Source organism: Montipora capricornis, chromosome 3 (genome assembly GCF_036669925.1).
Source record: "Montipora capricornis isolate CH-2021 chromosome 3, ASM3666992v2, whole genome shotgun sequence".
Classification (NCBI taxonomy): Eukaryota; Metazoa; Cnidaria; class Anthozoa; order Scleractinia; family Acroporidae; genus Montipora; species Montipora capricornis.
This window is the reverse complement of record NC_090885.1, coordinates 19,064,659-19,074,047: the sequence shown is the minus strand read 5'-3', so window position 1 is coordinate 19,074,047 and position 9,389 is coordinate 19,064,659. Positions and strand designations below refer to the sequence as shown.

The 9,389-nt window shown below is 40.6% G+C and overlaps 1 pseudogene; it reads left to right on the top strand.

The window, feature by feature from the left end:
- The first annotated feature begins 555 nt into the window (after positions 1–555).
- LOC138039920 (chondroitin sulfate ABC exolyase-like) lies at positions 556–9,099 on the top strand (annotated as a pseudogene).
- The last annotated feature ends 290 nt before the right edge of the window (positions 9,100–9,389 follow it).

Genomic DNA, 9,389 nt, shown 5'->3' with positions numbered 1-9,389 from the left:
ATTTCCTCACTCTTGCGCTGGTGTCGCCAGTTACAATGGTGTTTGGCTGCCATCTCTTTACTAAGACTCCTCCAAAGTCACGATGTAATTCATTCAACTGTCTGCACAGCAGCAACAACACGGGGATCATCACCAGAACATGGTAGAGCACATAACCGAATAGTGCGTTTCGTGCGTTCCGATTGAGTAGCCCTATAGGCAAAGTATTTTGAAGCATCCTGAGAAACAAAGGCTTCGTGCAATCGGGGCTAAGCAAATATCCACCGCTATTAACGTAAACCTCGCTCGATGAATAATTGTTGGTTTTATGGAAGCTCGGCTGGTCAAATGGCTTCCATAGTTTAATAGCTGTTCAGTTGCAAGCTGTAGAACGCCCAGGTTTCACAATGTGTAGTAACAAAACCCTAATACATACACTACAAACTTTATTTTAAGCTGAATTTGAGGCACAAATTTCCTAGCGGTTTTGGTCACGTGATTTTCGCCCATCTGAACAAGTAGATTTTTCGGACATTGTCAGGTGTAAGGCCCTTTTCGAGGTAAACCACTTGAGAGATGGGCGATGATTCCTGCAGACTGGGAACTGCGATAAAACCGCAATGGTCTCATTGTAAATGGTACGATCTACTCTCTGTTAAAACTGTGGAGGAATTGGCATGGGTGATTGGTGGGTCGCACGTGTTGTATCGTAGCTCGTGGGTCGTGTGTGCATGGTGTGCCACTGGTCATGACTCGTGCCTAGTGCCCTAACCCTAACCCTGACTATTGGAAGCTGGGTAAGGGTTAAATCGCAACATTTTATTCTTAATTGAACAGAAGATTTTGGGGGACCCTTTGTGACGTTTATCGCGTATATTTCCGGATTTTAGTAATGTCACAGTTGAGGACACTTCGTGATTCTTATCAAAATCTACATGCATCTAATAGACAATATTCGTATTCTCAGTATTGGACTGGAACTAGCTTGCAATGGCATGGAGGCTAATGCGGGGGATTATATTAAAAAGCATTTCAAAAGATTTCCCCGCATTATCCTCCATTGCAAGCTATTGCAGTTCCAGTCCAATACTGAGAATACGAATACGGTCTATGAGGGTCAATGAGCAACCCATGACGACCGACACCATTTGGCCTCTCCATTCAATAATGCGACAGGTCTCCGACCCTACTGCATAATCTTCATCTTATTTCGCCAAGCATATTTTACATAGCTATGAATTGTCAATATTTATTAGCTTTTAAGTTTTTCTTGGAGTATATGAATAAACTTATATACGTGAAAAATATCTATTTATTCTTTAGACACTGTCTTAATTAGTTTGGATAGAAGTGATTGTAAAGCGCTTAGAACAGCTATTGATATAAGTGCTATATAAATAAATTCTATTTATTATTTGTTATTATCTATTGTAAAAGTCTCGCGTCTTACATGAGCTATATTTAATAATCCGCACCAATAAAGTCTGCACGACACCATGCATAATGCAAGTTTGTGCAAGTTACTTTCTCATCAGAATGTGAAATGACTCCGTGCCTTGTTCCACAAGTTGCGTTACCCCAAAAATCTGATTGAGTTAGTCATCCAAAGGAAACGGCAAAAGCGGGGAACGCCTAAAGAAACCATAGATTCAAAACTTTTCCACTCATTTATTTTAAACTTCCTTTTAAATCCCAAGCATCTGCTGATCGAGTACGTAAGGATCTTAACGTCCTTAGTTTTAAAGTCAGCATTAATGTCAAACGTGTTCACAAGCAAAAAACTAAAGAGATGAAACCAGCTATGTGGTTTGTGTGAAGGAAACTTTGTCGGGTACGGTATACTGCTCGATGGATACTTACATCATCGCGTGGCCGAACACAAGATCTCCACAATTGGCCAGCATCTGGAGTCTGAACATGGTTTTGGCCAAAACACCTTCATTGGCGACCTCTTCAAAGTACGAAAAAAATGGACAACTAAGCATGATTTATATTTATTTTCATTAATATTCTGCTCTATACCTCCCCAATGGGGGTTATTGTCAGTCAGTACAACATGGGCTATCATTTCAATGCTGATGACATTCAGTTGTATTTGTCTTTCAATTCTCTCAGTGGGGATGATCAAGCTTATTCTGTCGCTTAGGATGAATCCTGTGTTGGAGATATCGCCCGTTGGATGTCTTGTAACAAACTTAAGTTGAATAGGGACAAGACGGAATTGCTCGTTATCAATTCAAAATATCGGCCACGCCCATCTTAAGATAGTATCCTGGTGGGCTATCATCGTGTAAATCGGTCTGACAAAGCTAGGAACATAGGAGTAGTTTTCGATGATACCTTCTCACTGGATAAGCATGTGAGTTCCGTTTGTAAATCTGCTTTATTTCATCTTTGGAATATCGCGAAGATTAGAACTGTATCTGACTTCTGAGAGCACAAAGACTCTCGTCCATGCTTACGTTACCTGTCGACTTGACAATAGGCCTTTTGCAACTAACGATCACATGTTACAAAATCCGCCATGCTGGAGGGCAAGCTCATTATCATTCCCCCACTGGGACACTAAAACAAAGGCAAGTCAAGCTTGACTGGTTCAGGTCTCTTTGTTTTAATGTCCCAGTGGGGGAATAATAATGAGCTTGCCCTCCAGCATGGCGGATTTTGTACCATGTGATCGTTAGTTGCAAAAAGCCTATTGTAACTCGTTGCTCCTTGGGGCACCGAAGTATATGATTCAGAAGCTCCAGCGCGTTCAAAACTGCGCTGCACGCCTTGTAGCTGGGCAACCTAGGGCTGCGCACATTTGCTCCGTTCTTAAGGAGCTACACTGGTTACCCATTGAGCAGCGAATTACCTTTAAAATATTACTGTTAACCTTTAAAGCTCTGAATAATCTGGCGTCTCCGTATCTAAGTTAACTTATAGTCCCATACAACCCTACAAGAAATCTTAGATCAGCTGGCAAACATTTATTAGAAGTACCGAATGTGCGCCTGAAGAGCTATGGGGACAGGGCCTTTTCGGTCGCTGCCCCAAAGCACTGGAACGAAATTTCCTTGGACAAGGATAAGTCGGTCAGTTGAAGTTTTTAAATCCAGATTGAAAACTTATCTTTTTTAGACTTGCTTTTAATTGACTCTTTGTTTTTAGTGCTATTGTTAGTTAGATATTAATTAGTTTGTAAAGCGATATAGATCTTTTGTATATACCGCTATAGAAATATAAGGTATTATTATTATTATTATTATTATATTATATAACAAACATTAATGTAAATTGTAGCCCCACAATTAAGTTATTAGGGGTTAATATCGACGACCAACTAAACTTTTGGAACCATATCATTTAAGGACAGTTGGAGTCACTGTTAGGGGTCATATGGAAGTCGGTCCAACATATTACATAGAATCTTAGTATTTACACTATCTTATTCATATTTCTTGACTTGATACATGATGACGTTATGCAACCGTTACGTCAAAACGTCGTCGTTTTTAGTAGTTTTCTAAAGATACTTGTGGATTTTAAGAACCTTTTGGTGTAAAATTTTGTACTTTAGATCTCTTCTTATACGTATTTTAACACGCAAAGATCAGCTGCACCTTTTCAGGCGACTTGAGAAATACAGTGTTCGGTTAACTAAAATTGCACTTAAGTCCCAAATTTATTTACATTGCGGAAAAATCGACTAAACTGCCACATTCTTCCCATAATAAATTTATTCTACTTTTTAATTTTCAGACTCCTCTTCGTCCAGCGTTTGTAAGAAAGACCACGTTTTTGATTTCGAAGATTCAGGAGACACAAACTGTTTTCGGATTGTACCATCAAGTACTGGTTCGAAAACATTGTCCACAAACAAGAAGACCGTAAAGCTCGGACAAAAATCCTTGAAATGGAATGCAACCTCGAACTCTCCCTCGAGTCTGCGCCTAGATCTGTCAAATGCCCATAAAATTACTACTCAGTGGTTTCAAAGGGGTGGTGTCAAAGTTTGGTTCTACAAAGAAAGTGCTTCACCGGGAAAATCCCTGTCAATAAAATTCAAAGAAAATGCAAAAAGGCGACAAAGTATCTGCACTTTTGATGCGAGTCTGAATTTTCAAGGATGGAGAGGTATCTGGGTAAAATTTACAGAATGCAAACCTCCAGGCACCAGCATTGCTCCAACCAAAGTTATCCTCTTCACCTTAAGTGGCGCAGATATTATCTACATCGACTTACTGGAGTTTAAATCGAGCTTGGTAAACAGTCACGTGACAAGATAGTTCCACCAATCAGAGGAGTGGATCAGTATGACGCAAGTAACACTTGGCAACGAACTTATCACTGGAGTCAACAACCCGTACCTCCGTCACCCTCGAGAATTGATCAAGAGAAGACAGCTAGTTTTGATGTGATTAAGAGCCGGCTTAAGAACTGGTACCTCGACGAAACCAAAACAACCCCTAACTTCCCAAGCGAAAGTTTTCTCAAACACAGATGGGATTCTCTGCAGGGAAGTATTCAACAAGCACACCAGTATTATGATGCTTTGACTTTCGAAAATCAGAAACTCGTGGGACCTCCTTTGTTCTGCAGAAACTGCAGAAATAACAAAAAGTTTGGGGAGGTCATTACAAAAATTCTTTTGCCATTGGCAGTGGAATATTATCTTAGATCTCGTACTGCCGAAATAGACAGCACTGTTTTAGCCGAACTTAATAACCTCAATTCTGCTAACACATCTGTTAAGAACACTGCATACGAAGCCATCGCGGGTGGCCACCAGGCCATGCAAAAAGTATTCAAAGACTTCCTTCCCACTTCATCTAGCCTTCAAGCTGATCAAGTAAAAGCTACCATCAAAGCTCTTAATCTTCACCGATTAAGCAAAATCAACAGCCTTCTCGATTTTGTGAAAGATCAAGGATTCGCCGACGGAAGTGGCCTTGGCTCATTGGACCACGAAATGAACAGAGACGGTTCCGGCTTCTCGCACACTCTCTTTCTCATCAGTGACTCACTGAGTATGGCCACAAACAAAAGCAGATTGGAGGACCTTATCAACACAGCCAAATGGTACAACGAGTTTGGAGAGGTTTATCAATCACCCGCATTCGAATATAGAGGCACAACTGCAGATCGTATGATAACATTATGTTTGTTTAGAATTCTTATCGTGCTAACAATGCCAAAGGACACGGATGTAGAAATTAAAGCAAGAATAAGAGACATGGAAGCCCTAGTTAAATGGTTGGATAACTCAATAGCTGTAAACGAGGGTCTTGGAGGAGTTATGAAACCCGATTACACCGGACATCACCACAAAGCGTTTTATGGATCCGCCTATGTTCCACAAGCCTTACACAATGCAGCATTGGTCCAATACCTTCTTCATGGAACTGAATTTTCCCTGTCGACAACATCGGTCAACAACATCAGGCGAGGACTTGAAACAATGCGTCTTATGTCGGCCAAATATTCCACACCGAACAGTGTGAATGGGCGCTTTCCAAATTACTTCAATAAAGTGCTCTTCAAGGCCTTGCCAGGATATGCCTATATCAGTGTTTCTAATCCTCCAAACTCAACGGTGCAATCAGGAATAACAGTAACTGGTGTAAAGGGACCAGAGATGTTTTTGCGCTTATATGACGAGAGTGACCCAGACATGATAGAATATTTGAAAGGAGGGAGAATTAAAAAAAGCAAGTACTATTTTAACACTCTGGGAGCTTTAGACATAATGAAGAAAGTAAGTGGGGATTTTTTTTAACTGGTCATTGTCCACAGTAATCAGCAATCATTCTAAAGATCGCAATTGTTTCAACCAGAACAATGCGGTGCACTGGACATCTTGTTCGTCGAGACACAAACTAACAAATATTTTGTGGTGATAAGTAACCGGGTTTCAAGTCCTTTTCAATTTGACCAGTCTTTACATTTAACTGTGATAGTCATTGCCAAAAACAGCACCGGGGAGGCAAGATCAGAAAAAAGCCTCATTTGGTCACTTGAAACAATTGTCTTCTGTATAGTTCTGGCGGTAAAATGATAACTGAAATCTACTATGATGGTGTATATTTGGAGACTTTGTCTAATTCGCCAGCCCTTTCCTTATAAGCTGTGAAGCTTAGATATCACAGATCTTTTCGAGTTGTTAACTATGCAGCCGCAGGTTGTGGCAGCAAGATTCCCTTTGTTTGAATGGGTGGTTTCATTGGAGATAGATCACCACATGCACCCATGGGATAATTGAAGTGCAGGACAATAGGTGCCCTTCCTCAAAAAAATAACCATCACTGTCAATTAAAAGCCCCTGTATTATCACAATCAGTTATTGCCTTCGATGTTTTTGAATTTATTTGAAACAAGCCGCCAAGTGCACAACTACGGTAGTAGAATAGCCAACAATTATCGGCCACATTTTTGTTGCACTAACATCAAACAATTTACAATTCTTTATCAAGGTCCAAAAATCTGGAACTCTCTTCCTGGATCAAGCTATCTGAACTTTAAGAAAAATATGTTAGGGTTTCTTTTAAAAGAAACTGCGTTAGTTATATCGAACAAGCATTGCGTAAGATTCTTTAGATTAATGATAGGCATATGAGGGGGCCCCTCTTATAAGCCCGGTGGTTTCTTGGGGTCTCCTCGCCACAATTATTCTTACATCTATCCTTTTTTTTATATTAATGACTTTACTCTTGTTGTTGATTGTCTTTGCAATATTATTGTGTGGCAAATAAACATTAACTAATTAATTAATTAATTAATTAATTCATTCATTCATTCATTCATTCATTCATTCATCAGAAAACAAAAGTAACCCGGGAAAAGTGGCTGCTTCCAACGCTTGGCCAGTTTTAATGCATTTTTAGATACAGTGTCCTGCATGACATAAGGAGGAATTGCCCAGTCCTTGTGCACCCTTTCTATCCTTCGGTAGACGCAATAACTCAAATGAATAACACAACCATGAACTTTGGTGTCAAAAATTGTATGATTATTTTCCAGGACTCTTGTTAGAAGGTATCTGATTTTCTAACCAAGTCTAAAATAGCTCTAAAAAAGATAACCTCATCGGGGACTAAACTTTCTGTAAGTGCAAAGTTTTCTTTTTTTTTTTTTAATCTAAGGCCATTTAAACACATATTTCTAATGAGAATTTGGTATTCATGGCTTAGAATCTAATATGTTATCCTTATATTCAAGGTGCAAACCACCTCTGCGTCAAAAAGCATTTCTGCGGAGCCCTCTCCCGAAGGTCACTGGTCGAAGAACTACGCGGTTTTATCGATACATCGTCGTAAAGATTGGGTAGCAACAGCTAAAGGGTTTACCAAATTTCTCTGGGACTTCGAAAATGCACCAAACAAGGAAAATGTATACGGAATGTTCGCTAGTCATGGAGCACTACTGATTGCAAACAGCGAAGCGATTCTAAAAGTTCACGACGTTGAAAACGGATGGGACTGGGCTAAAGTTCCTGGAACCACAACTATAGCCCTTGGAGACTCAAATATTGATGACTTAAACATAGGGGAAGCCAGGTTTTACAACAAACGGGAGCTAGCTGGGGGTCTGACGTTTAAAGGAACATATCCTTTAGAAAACGGAATTTTCGGCATGGATTTCGATCAGCCCAATTATGAGTTTGATTCAACAGATTGGCGTGGTAGCATCACGTTTAAGTTCAAAAAATCATTTTTCTTTTTTGAAAACTTGATCGTGAGCCTAGGAACTCACATCACGGCACCAGACACAGAAAACAAAATAGTCCAAACCACTCTTTTCCAAGATAAACTGTTCAGCGGAGACCCCTCATCGAAAATCAAGGTGAACGGAGTCGACAAAACCTACTCGGACACCCTCAGCGGTAACTCTGCACCGTCATCTAGTAATAGTTACACAACGCTCACAGACACAAAGGGGAATTTTTACTACATTCCAAGTTCGAGCAAGTCGATGTTAAGAGTCCACGTGAAAGAACAGACCTCCAAGACCGAAGATGGCGAAACCAATACCACGGGCCACTATGGCACGGCTTGGTTCGATCACACCAGTTCCCCAAACAACGGCAAGTACGAATTTGCTGTTTTGATACCAACATCAACATACCATTCGACATTAACAGACCTAGCAACGGCTCAAGATACCGGTGGAAGTAAAGTCTACGAAGTTTTGTTAAACAACCGCCAAGGCCATGTCGTCAAGTTTCTCAAGTCGCCAAGATCATGGACGAGCCTCACCCACAGTGTGACTGGCTACGTTCTTTTCAGGGAAAAGTTTACCCTTCCAGCCGGTGGTCCAATCGAGGAAGTTAACAGTAAATATCTTCTCATCATGGTTGAAAGCACGACTGACTACATTTATCTCAGCATAAGTATTCCGGGCTTGAATCTCCAAACAAAGAAGAAGAACATGAGAAATTCCAATGATGCGCAGCAAGAAGAAAGATATCATTCAGCAAGTGAGGAGAGAAAAGTAGAGGTCAAATTGCGAGATGAGGTGGAAAAGGGTGTCGTCTATGCCCAAACCCATGGAGATCCGGATTGCTACAAACCCAACGTGTGGGTTCAAGATAATAAATCCCGTAAAAGCAAATTGGTTCAATTTTTAAATCTTAAGAATGGCTTCAGTGTTGAGGTGAAACTGAAGAAGAAGAAATAGTGATAACTAGACGAAAGCGACCGGTAATTTAAATTGGTTGGCTATTGCTTCACGCAGACTTTTAATTGGTAAAAGATTAGTTTGTAAGGCATGGCATAAGCGCATAAATGTTAGAAGATGACCACAACTGTGAGTGCACCTCGAGTGATTTTACTTAAAAGATGTACAGGAAGGCGAACGGGGTCTAAAGAAACTGTGGTGATGCTTTCGTAAGGGAGTGAAACAGGCAAATCTGATTTTATCCCAAACGAGTTGATAAGAATTAACTGAACCACTGAAAGAGAGTCTTGCTAGCTGACTACTCGAGTTCATGTCAGAGCATGGCAACGTTACACTTTTATAAAGTCGTTTGATACGATAGAACCGTAATTTCTTCAATCAATCTGTGCGGACGGCGGCCACTTTACGGCGTCAGCCGCCGAGGCATCAACGCAACAAAATTGCGTTGTTGGATGTTGTTGACTGGTGCTAAAGCTTGCGCTGTTCGTGTTAACTGGCCCTCCTTGTGAAGGAGCGAGGAATGAGCAGCCAATAATGACCTAAATCTGAATGATGAATTCTCACCCTTGACGCGAATAAACCACTAGAGGTGCACTCAGAGAGATACCGATAGGCGATGATAAAATCTATCCGTGGTGATTATAGATTGATGATGTTGATCATTGCTAATGTAGGTTGAAGGAAGAGGCAAATAGTTGGTCCGTTTTAACAGACCAACTTAAAGCTCGGTCGTCACTAGCGATGCAAGCAAA